This window comes from Nycticebus coucang, chromosome 15 (assembly GCF_027406575.1).
Source record: "Nycticebus coucang isolate mNycCou1 chromosome 15, mNycCou1.pri, whole genome shotgun sequence".
Classification (NCBI taxonomy): domain Eukaryota; kingdom Metazoa; phylum Chordata; class Mammalia; order Primates; family Lorisidae; genus Nycticebus; species Nycticebus coucang.
The window spans coordinates 73603057-73615262 of NC_069794.1; the positions used below are offsets into that span (position 1 = coordinate 73603057).

General features: G+C 40.2%; 1 pseudogene; it reads right to left on the minus strand.

The window, feature by feature from the left end:
* Window positions 1-8503: 8503 nt before the first annotated feature.
* On the minus strand, window positions 8504-8838 carry LOC128566479 (60S ribosomal protein L35a-like; annotated as a pseudogene).
* Between the last annotated feature and the right edge of the window lie 3368 nt (window positions 8839-12206).

Sequence of the window (12206 nt, forward strand, 5' to 3'; positions counted from 1 at the left end):
CCCATTGTTTTGAGGAGCTTGAGTGCCTCAGGAATAGGACAGGAATTAGGTGTCCAAGTTCTAGAATTGTTAAAGGACCCTAAGAACTGTTACAGGCACATGAGTCTATCTCTTTGAGATACACAGAGTGTGCCAAAATAATGTACACACATTTTAAGAAAGGAATAAACTACATTAAAGTTGTAATACTCAAATCACAGTTGACTTCTGCAATTACAAGAGATGTAAGGATACAATACCTATCTCTTAAAGTGGTAATCATAATTATAGGGTTTTTAAATGGTGAGCCATATTTGCATGCCTGGAATAAGCCTGACTTGAATATGATGTGCAGTTGGTTTTACAGACTACTAGAGTCAGTTTTTTCTAATAACTTGTGTAGAAATGTTGAAGTCCCTGAGAGAGATGCACGTGTAATTTTCTTTCCTTGCTAACCTCAGACAATGAATTGTGTTTTCTGTTCTCTTAACATTTTCTCTTTTCCGTTCTCTTACAGAGATTGTTAGAGGGAGTTGCCTGTTCATTAGATGTTTGGTGAAACATCAGTTCTGCCACCTGGTTTTACTGCTTTATTTTGTTTTGTTTGAAGGGGGAAGAGTTTTAACTATCAATTCAATGTCTCTAATAATTTTAGGACTCTTTAGGTTATCCATTTCTTCTCAAGTCACTTTTGCTAAATTATACCTATATATTACAGGTATAATAGGTATTATTTGGTATTTGTATGATTTGTCTTAACATTTATTTTGCAAATAAATTTCAAATTTGCAACAGTTTTTCATTATCTGTTCATTTTTTTTGAAACAGAGTCACACTTTATCACCCTCAGTAGAATGCTGTGCCATCTCACAACAACCTCAAACTCCTGGGCTCAAGCAATTCTCTTGCCTGGAACTACAGGCACCCGCCACAACACCCCACTATTTTTAGAGACGGGGGTCTCACTCTGGCTCAGGCTGGTCTCGATCTTGTGAGCTCAGGCAATCCACTTACGCTGGCCTCCCAGAGTACTAGGATTACAGGTGTGAGCAACCACATCTGGCTCACTATACTTTTATTTCTACTGATACTACAGTTATGCCCATCTAATTTTGAACCTTACTTATATCTTTTCTATTGTTTCTTAATAAATATTGTTAGTTGTGTTCAAAAGAATGAATTTTCATCTTTGTTGATCCTCTTTGGGTATTTTTTATTTTCTATTTTATTAATTTATTTTCTTATTCATATTAGTTTTTACTCATACTTTCTCTGAGTTTGTTGTTTTTCTAAATCCCTACATTTGATTAAAATGGATCTTCCACTCATTAATCCTCAGCTTTTTTTTTTTTTTTTTATTGTTGGGGATTCATTGAGGGTACAATAAGCCAGGCTACACTGATTGCAATTGTTAGGTAAAGTCCCTCTTCCAATCATGTCGTTGCCCCCATAAAGTGTGACACACACCAAGGCCCCACCCCCCCTCCCTCCTTCCCTCTTTCTGTTTCCCCCCCCAATAACCATAATTGTCATCAATTGTCCTCATATCAAAATTGGGTACATAGGATTCATGCTTCTCCATTCTTGTGATGCTTTACTAAGAATAATGTCTTCCACGTCCATCCAGGTTAATACAAAGGATGTAAAGTCTCCATTTTTTTTAATGGCTGAATAGTATTCCATGGTATACATTTACCACAGCTTGTTAATCCATTCCTGGGTTGGTGGGCATTTAGGCTGTTTCCACATTTTGGCGATTGTAAATTGAGCTGCAATAAACAGTCTAGTACAAGTGTCCTTATGATAAAAGGATTTCTTTCCTTCTGGGTAGATGCCCAGTAATGGGATTGCAGAATCAAATGGGAGGTCTAGGTTGAGTGCTTTGAGGTTTCTCCATACTTCCTTCCAGAAAGGTTGTACTAGTTTGCAGTCCCACCAGCAGTGTAAAAGTGTTCCCTTCTCTCCACATCCACGCCAGCATCTGCAGTTTTGAGATTTTGTGATGTGGGCCATTCTCACTGGGGTTAGATGATATCTCAGGGTTGTTTTGATTTGCATTTCTCTAATATATAGAGATGATAAACATTTTTTCATGTCTTTGTTAGCCATTCGTCTGTCGTCTTTAGAGAAAGTTCTACTCATGTCTCTTGCCCATTGATATAAGGGATTATTGGCTTTTTTCATGTGGATTAATTTGAGTTCTCTATAGATCCTAGTTATCAAGCTTTTGTCTGATTGAAAATATGCAAATATCCTTTCCCATTGTGTAGGTTGTCTCTTTGCTTTGGTTATTGTCTCCTTAGCTGTACAGAAGCTTTTCAGTTTAATGAAGTCCCATTGGTTTATTTTTGTTGTTGTTGCAATAGCCACGGCAGTCTTCTTCATGAAGTCTTTCCCCAGGCCAATATCTTCCAGTGTTTTTCCTATGCTTTCTTGGAGGATTTTTATTGTTTCATGCCTTAAGTTTAAGTCCTTTATCCATCTTGAATCAATTTTTGTGAGTGGGGAAAGGTGTGGGTCCAGTTTCAGTCTTTTACATGTAGACATCCAGTTCTCCCAACACCATTTATTGAATAGGGAGTCTTTCCCCCAAGGTATGCTCTTCTTTGGTTTATCAAAGATTAGGTGGTTGTAAAATGTTAGTTTCATTTCTTGGTTTTCAATTCGATTCCAAGTGTCTATGTCTCTGTTTTTGTGCCAGTACCATGCTGTCTTGAGCACTATGGCTTTGTAGTACAGACTAAAATCTTGTATGCTGATGCCCCCAGCTTTATTTTTGTTACAGAGAACTGCCTTAGCTATACGGGTTTTTTTCCGGTTCCATACAAAACGCAGAATCATTTTTTCCAAATTTTGAAAGTACGATGTTGGCATTTTGATAGGAATGGCATTGAATAGGTACATTGCTTTGGGAAACATGTTGATGTAACAATGTTGATTCTTACCATCCATGAGCATGGTATGTTCTTCCATTTGTTAATATCATCTGCTATTTCCTTTCTGAGGATTTCATAGTTTTCTTTATAGAGGTCCTTCACCTCCTTCGTTAGGTATACTCCTAGGTATTTCATTTTCTTTGAAACTATGGTGAAGGGAGTTGTGACCTTAATTAGCTTCTCATCTTGACTGTTATTGGTGTACACAAAGGCTACTGACTTGTGGACATTGATTTTATGTCCTGAAACATTACTGTATTTTTTGATGACTTCTAGGAGTCTTGTGGTTGAGTCTTTGGGGTTCTCTAAGTATAAGAACATGTCGTCAGCAAAGAGGGAGAGTTTGACCTCCTCTGCTCCCATTTGGATTCCCTTTATTTCCTTGTCTTGCCTAATTGTATTGGCCAGAACTTCCAGCACTACGTTGAATAGTAAAGGTGACAGAGGACAACCTTGTCTGGTTCCAGTTCTGAGAGGAAAAGCTTTCAGTTTTACTCCATTCAGTAAAATATTGGCTGTGGGTTTGTCATAGATAGCTTCAATCAGTTTTAGAAATGTGCCACCTATGCCTATACTCTTCAGTGTTCTAATTAGAAAAGGATGCTGGATTTTATCAAATGCTTTTTCTGCATCTATTGAGAGGATCATGTGATCTTTATTTTTGCCTCTGTTAATATGGTGGATAACGTTTATAGACTTGCGTATGTTAAACCAGCCTTGCATCCCTGGGATGAAGCCTACTTGATCATGATGAATGACTTTTTTGATGATAAGCTGTAATCTATTGGCTAGGATTTTGTTGAGAATTTTTGCGTCTATGTTCATGAGTGAGATTGGTCTGAAATTCTCCTTTTTGTTTGGGTCTTTTCCTGGTTTTGGTATCAGGGTGATGTTTGCTTCATAGAATGTGTTGGGGAAGATTCCTTCTTCCTCAATTTTTTGGAATAATTTCTGCAGTACAGGAATAAGCTCTTCCTTGAAGGTTTGATGGAATTCTGGAGTGAAGCCATTTGCACCAGGGCATTTTTTGGTTGGAAGATTTTTATTGTTTCTTTGATCTCAGTGCTTGAAATTGGTCTGTTCAGGAGCTCTATTTCTTACTGGCTGAGTCTAGGGAGAGGGTGTGATTCCAAATATTCATCCATTTCTTTCACATTGTCAAATTTCTGGGCATAGAGTTTCTGGTAGTATTCAGAGATGATCTCTTGTATCTCTGTGGGATCAGTTGTTCTTTCCCCTTTATCATTTCTGATTGAGGTTACTAGAGATTTTACTTTTCTATTCCTCGTTAGTCTGGCCAATGGTTTATCTATTTTATTTATTTTTTTCAAAGAACCAACTCCTTGTTTCATTAATTTTCTGAATGATTCTTTTGTTTTCAATTTCATTGATCTCTGATTTCATTTTGGATATTTCTTTTCTTCTACTGAGTTTAGGCTTAGATTGTTCTTCTTTTTCCAATTCCATAAGCTCTCTTGTGAGATTGTTGATGCGTTCTTTTTCTGTTTTTCGAATGTAGGCATCTAAAGCGATGAATTTTCCTCTAAAAACTGCTTTTGCAGTATCCCACAGGTTTTTGTAGCTTGTGTCTTCATTGTTGTTATGCTCAAGGAAGTTAATGATTTCCTGTTTTATTTCTTCCTGCACCCATCTGTTATTCAACAGAAGATTGTTTAATTTCCATGCCTTTGGGTGGGGTCGAGCATTTTTGTTAGAGTTGAATTCCACCTTTAGTGCATTATGGTCTGAGAAGATACAAGGTAAGATTTCAATTCTTTTGATTCTGTTGATATTTGTTTTGTGTCCCAGGATATGATCAATTTTGGAGAATGTTCCATGGGGTGATGAGAAGAATGTATATGCTTTATCTTTGGGATGGGATGTTCTATATGCGTCTATCAAGCACAGTTGTTCTAGGGTCTCATTTAAATCTCTTATATCCTTGTTTAATTTCTGTTTAGAGGATCTGTCCAGCTCTGTAAGAGGAGTGTTAAGGTCTCCTGTTATTATGGTATTATGAGATGTCATATGGCTCAGACTGAGTAAGGTCTGTTTCAAGAATCTGGGAGCATTTAAATTGGGTGCATAGATATTTAGAATTGAAATGTCTTCTTGTATTTTTCCCTTGACCAATATAAAGTGACCATCTTTGTCTTTTTTGACTTTAGTTGCTTTAAATCCACATGTATCTGAAAATAAGATTGTAACTCCTCTTTTCTTCTGAATTCCATTTGCCTGAAAAATTGTCTTCCAACCCTTGACTGGAGCTTTAATTTGTCTTTTGAAGCCAGGTGTGTTTCTTGCAGACAGCAAATGGATGGCTTGTGTTTTTTAATCCAGTCAACCAATCTATGACTCTTCAGTGGGGAATTCAAGCCATTAACATTTATTGAGATAATTGATAAGTGTGGTAGTATTCTATTCATCTTATTTTGTGATAGTCCATTGCTTAGTTTTATCTTTTGCATTAGTGTGGAGGTTAGTTTCTGTCCTTTAATTTCTGAGTTCTTACTTTGCTGCTGATCCATTGTGGTGGTCAGTGTGCAGAACAGGTTGAAGTATTTCCTGTAGAGCTGGTCTTGTTGTGGCGAATTTCCTCAGTGTTTGTATATCCGTAAATGATTTGATTTCTCTGTCAATTTTAAAGCTTAGCTTAGCAGGGTACAGAATTCTGGGCTGGAAATTGTTCTGTTTAAGTAGATTAAAGGTAGATGACCATTGTCTCCTTGCTTGGAAAGTTTCATTAGAGAAGTCTGCGGTCACTCTGATGGATTTGCCCCTGTAGGTCAACTGGCGCTTACTCCTGTCAGCTTGCAGAATCTTTTCTTTTGTCTTGACTTTGGACAGGTTCATCACAATGTGCCTTGGAGAAGCTCGGTTATAGTTGAGGCGACCTGGGGTCCGATATCCCTCTGAAAGCAGTGTGTCAGAATCTTTGGTGATATTTGGGAAATTTTCTTTTATAATACTCTCTAGTATGGCTTCCATTCCTCTGGGGCATTCTTCTTCCCCTTCTGGGATTCCTATAACTCATATGTTGGAACGCTTCATAAAGTCCCATAATTCTGACAGTGAACGTTCTGCTTTCTCTCTCTTCTTTTCAGCCTCTTTTACTATCTGAGTTATTTCAAAAACTTTGTCTTCTACCTCTGAAATTCTTTCTTCTGCATGGTCTAACCTGTTGCTGATACTTTCCATTGCATCTTTAAGTTCCCTGATTGACTGTTTCGTTTCCTTCAGCTCTGCTATGTCCTTTTTATATTCTTCATATCGTTCATCTCTGATTTGATTCTGTTTTTGAATTTCCTTTTGGTTATTTTCCACTTTATTAGCAGTTTCCTTCATTGTTTCCATCATTTCTTTCATTGTTTTCAACATGTGTATTCTAAATTCCCTTTCTGTCATTCCTAACATTTCTGTATAGGTGGAATCCTCTGCAGTAGCTACCTCATGGTCCCTTGGCGGGGTTGTTCTGGACTGGTTCTTCATGTTGCCTGGAGTTTTCTGCTGATTCTTCCTCATGAGTGATTTCTTTTATCTGTTTCCTTGCCCTAATTTTCCTTTCACTTCCTCTTGCTCTTTAAGTTCTCGTGCCTGTGGACTAAGGGTTACAGGACCAGAAAGGTGAGAAGGTTGAAGAGCAAAAAAGGGATGAAAGAAAGGAGGACCGAGTGATAAGAAAAAAAAAAAAAAAGAAAAATAGAGAAAGGAGAGGGGGTGGGTAAAAGGACTATTGACAAAAAGAAGAGAGGCACAGAAATAGGGAGATAGAACAATATAGGTGTACAGTAGGGTACTTTGATACAACCTTAAAAAACAAACCACCTTCTGGGGGTGCCCAGTTGGGTGGTTCCCTTGAGGTCAGCAGCTCTTTGCTAAACCTGATCAGACATAGTACCCCACCTCCACCAAGTAGAGAGGAAAGACAAAAATGCTATCAATCAAACCAAAGGAAGCAAACAGAAAACTTTACGGGATAAAATTGGCTAGAACAACCAAATAATAGCGGTAGAAACACTAACAAAAATGAAGTTCTAATTATTGAAATAGGCAGCAATGGGAAATTATAATTAAACTAGAAAAATTGAGAAAGAAAAAGGATCTGTATGGAAAAGGTTGAACTTAAAAAACAAAACAACAATCAACAAGATCAAAATAAACAAAAAAAAAAACCAAACCAAAAAAAAAAAAAAAAACACAACCAAAAACAAAGCAGTATGTATATGTTATTGAATATTGTCTGGGCAGCACGTGGTCTTCTGGGGTATGAGATGTTAATCACAGTTCTGATACGACTGGAGGCTGCTAGTTTCTCAAACCCCAGCAGGTAGACACCCTAAATCTCTCTTCAGCCCACTTAAAGGCACTTTGAGCTTGTTCACTTGATGAGCAGAAGCTTTCCCAGGGAATTGCTTGTCGCTGGAATCACTGCTGAAGTGGCTATCCACTTACCCTGTGTGCCAAAACTGGTCTCCCTCTGCCCCCGAGGGTTAGGGCTGCAAGGTGGCTCAGACTCCACCCTGAGGCTACTTGGTTGCTGGGTTACCAGCTCCCACCCAATTCCAGCTCTGCGACCCTGAAGGCGGACCGGGGCAGATCGCTCACAATGGCTGCCTGTGACCCAGAGCCAAACACTATTAGCTCCGTCTGGCTCAGCGGCTCAGACTGGGGCCCTAGACAAAGGCCAAAGTTCTCCGCACTCCCGCTCAGACTCTCCCCCAGGCAGTTCAGCTGAGTGCCAAGTCCAAAGACACCAAAACAGTTCACAGGTAAGGCCTTTCTGGTTTGCAGTCTCGCTGCTACTGAACTTACAGTTGCGGGCGGGTTTAAACGGATTGAACACACGCGACCACTTGCCGGTTTTCCACTGTTTTAGTCCTCCTCTTGGGGTCCAGAAGTCTCTCGCTGACTCCCTGTATCCTCTTAGGGGTGATGATAGGCAGATCCCACCAGCCAGAGATGCCTGGAGTCCTATCTCCCCAGACTCACGGTGCCCAGATGCAAGGAAGCTGTTACTCGGCTGCCATCTTGCTCCGCCTGCACTGATAAAAATTCTTCCTAGGAAGAAAATGGCTTTCAGTTCCCAGCGCGCTTCTCGACTTTCCCGAGATCCGGGGCTGATTGGGGACTAGCGCGGTGGCTGCGGGCTGACCCGGGACTAGCGATCTGCGTCCACCTAATCCTCAGCTTTTTATCTTTCATAATCTAAGCATTAGAAGCCATAAAATTCCTTTTATGATCAGTGATAGCTGTCTTTCATGTCTTAATATATACTGTTTTCATAATTATGCATATATAATTATATTCTAATATCCATAAAGGTTTATTTTTTAATACATGACTTATTAAAATGTGCATTTAAAAATCTCCAAATGTATGGAGTTATATTCTAGTGATCTTTTTATTACTAATTTCTAGTGTAGTTGTGTTGTGGTAAGAAAATACGTTCTGGGTGGAACAGATTTTTTGAAATGTGTCAAGACTTCATGGTCTAGGACAGTGATCAAGACTTCATGGTCTAGGACAGTGATTTTCTTTTTTTTTTTCTTACAAGAGCACAAATCCACTTTTACTTACTTTTCATCAGTTTAAATCCTTGAGGGGTATAGCATTACAGAGATTCTTTGTCCAAAGGTCTTAGCAGGAAGTTGCTTCGGAATTTGGCACAAACCATGCCACTGTTTCCGTGGGCTTGAGTTACCTTTTGCCAGATTACTCTGGCTTTGTTCAGTTTGCCGCCAGGAGTCACTGGATTAGTCTTTGCTTTGTATACATAAGAGTATGTCTTGCTCAAATAGAATTCAGTTTTATCTAGGGCATAAATGCCTTCACTTTTAAGAAGAGCTGTATGCTGTCTTTGGTTCCAGAGACCCTGCTTATAGCCAGCAAAAATGGCTTGAGACCATAGCCTTCCAGAATACATTTGCCTTTTAGAAGTCCTGTTCCCAGCAGGCTCCAAGATGGCGGAAAGATGTCACTGCTAGGACAGTGCAGTGATTTTCAACAGATGTGCCTCGGCACTAGGTATGTTGTGAACAATTTTAAAGATCATTAATGAAATTATTTTTGAAAGAAGTTCAAAGTACAGTAAGTATGTTCTTCTTTTACTCTTTTTTTTTTTATCAACATAATTTAAGTGTGCCACGGAGGCTTAACTATAGTTTCCAGTGTGCTGTGAAATAAAAATCCTTGAAAAACACTGGTTTAGGATATAGCCAATTTTCATAAATGTTTTATTTATTTATTCATTTTTTGAGACAGAGTCTCACTTTGTTGCCCTAAGTAGAGTGCCTTGTCATGATAGCTCACAGCAACCTCAAACTTGGGCTAAAGCAATCCTCCTCCTCAGCTCCCAAGTAGCTGGGACTATAGGCACCTGCCACAACGCCCAGATAATTTTTCTATTTTTAGTAGAGAGGGGCTCTCACTCTTGCTCAGGTGGTCTTGAACTCCTGAGCTCAAGTGATCTACCCACCTCGGCCTCCAAAGTGCTACTATTACAAGTGTGAGCCACTGTACCGGCACTTTCATAAATATTTGTACTTGAAAAGAATATGGAGTCTCTAGTTGTTTGGTCCAGGGTTATGAATATGTCCAAAAGTATTGTTCAAATCTCCTTTATTCTTACTTATTTTGTGCCTTTTTAACCTATTGGTTACCACAAAAAGATGTACAAAATAGTCTTTCCCTCTGGCTGTGGGTCTTTTTTTTTTTTTTTTTGTAGAGACAGAGTCTCACCTTATCACCCTCGGTAGAGTGCCATGGCGTCACACAGCTCACAGCAACCTCCAAATCCTTGGGCTTAGGTGATTCTCTTGACTCAGCCTCCCAAGTAGCTGGGACTACAGGCGCCTGCCACAACGCCTGGCTATTTTTTTTTTGTTGTTGCAGTTTGGTCGGGGCTGGGTTTGAACCCACCACCCTCGGCATATGGGGCCGGCGCCCTATCCGCTGAGCCACAGGCGCCGCTCCTGGTTGTGGGTCTTTATCCACCACCCCCCACTTGTGTTTCTGAATCTACTCTCCCAGCACATGATCGAAAGCTAGAGAGCCCTCCAGGAATCAGTAGTTACATCCAGAGCTTTCTGGCTTTTCTTCCTTGATACCTCAATTATACATCTACAGAAGTAAAAATGGATTCTGTCTGGTATTTTTAAATGTTTTGAACAAAAAAATTGTTTAACTTTCTCTTTCTGTATTGCCCAAACCACTTAAGCTCTCTGAGCCTTACTTTTTCACTAGAAAATATCTTAAGTAATGTCTTAGGTTGGGTTCCCTAGGAAATGACATCAAGGCAGAGATTTGCACGCAGGAAGTTCATGGGGAAGCTTCAGTGATCTTGGCAGGGAGGCTAGTGGCTTCCCACACTTCCCCCGCCACAGAGCTTCACACTCTAAGAACTCCCAACCAAATGGCACAACCCATTTACTGTCACATATATGGATATGACATTTTTTGTCAGATGTAAAACTGCAACAAGAATGTGACATTGAGCCTGGGACCGCTCCAGTACTTGTTAAGTAAGAGTTGCTCCTGAGCTGCCCAAGGGAACCAGAGTCCTCTAAAAAGTGCCCATATCCACTAAACAACAAAGATGAATCAGAGGCAGATTATCGCAGAAAAATACTCTTGTGGAGAACCATATACAGGACCCTCAGTGACCCCCCAAAAGCAACTTTCACCCATGGCATGGGTGTATAAAGATCTCAGGAGTTGGGAAGGAAACTGACCTCTCAAAGTCATAAACCCAGAGCCGGAGAAACATAAAAGGGCTGATCTTAAGTGGAGACACCCAACCCACTATTTGATGGACCATAAATACACATTTTGCTGCTTCCATCCAAAAATGCAGGCAGAAAGTGGTCTACCTTCAGCACTGGGCTGCTGCTCATTGCCAGTGTGATTTGTTTCCTGGGACTTTTCCCTTCCCCATCCCATTACCTGTCACCTAATACTCCTGCTGTTCATGAGCACCTAACGTATATGAGATGTGCATAAGTCTGAAAGCACAAGGCCTTGTGTGGTTGGGGACAATCCAAGAGGCGGTGTTTCATTGTTTTTTTTCCTCTTGTTAGGTTTTTTTTTTAGACAGATTCTCATTCTGTTGTCCCAGGCTATACTGCTGTGGGGTCCTAGCTCACAGCAACCTCAAACTTTTGAGTTCAAGTGATCCTCTTGCCTCAGCCTCCCAAGTAACTGGGACTACAGGCATGCACCACCATGCCTGGATAATTTTTCTATTTTTAGTAGAGATAGGCTCTTACTCAGTCTGGTCTTGAACTCCATTGAGCTCAAGCAATCCACATGCCTCAGCCTCCTAGAATGCTAGGATTACAGGTGTGTGCCACCATGCCCAGCCTCTTGGTTTAGATTTTGATGTTAAATTCTTGTTCCTCAGGACTCTAAACTTCATGGTTAAAATTCTTCACACAGTAAAAATAGCATAAAACATGGGCAGTGCCTGTGGCTCAAAGGAGTAGGGCGCTGGCCCCATATGCCAGAGGTGGCGGGTTCAAACCCAGCCCTAGCTAAAACTGCCAAAAAAAAAAAATTGCATAAAACATTAAAATTGTGCACACCTCTAAGACTTCCTTGGGAAGACTCACATTGGAAACTGACTTGTGTCTAGCAGTGAGCCCAGCATAAAAAACTCCCTCAGTGCCTTGGTGTGTGCCACACCTTCTGGGGGCAAGACATGATTGCAAGAGGGACTTTACCTAACAAATGCAATCAGTGTAACCTGGCTTATTGTACCCTCAATGAGTCCCCAACAATAAAAAAAAAAAAAAAAAAAACTCCCTCAGTTTCAGAATAGGTGATATTTTTCTGACAGAGCACTAGGTGAGGTTGCCTTAAGTTTGGGCGCCATGTAGTATACAAATGGCGTTATAATTAAGTTGCACAAACCACATCCCACTCAGGGTAGACTGTGAGTTGTGTTCAGGAACTAAGTCAACCAAGGGCATGATAGATTCACAGAACACAGACCTTGCTAATGCATTGCTTGAAATAGCAGAAGAAATTGCTATCTCTCTCTAAAATTATCTTTGGTCTCCCATGTCTGCGTAGCTACATTTTTTTTCAGGCTATAGACACCAGTGATTTATCTCTTCACTATACTAAACTACCTTGCTGCCTGCCTTCACTTGTGGCTGTGCTGCCTCTTAGAGCCCATCTTTTGGTGTCTGGGCTGTAAGCTCCATTCTGAGTTAACTGCCATTGTACTGGCCATTGCTCTGTTAGCTCCTTGACCAACCCAGACACTATCCTGGACTTCTTCCACAAAGACTG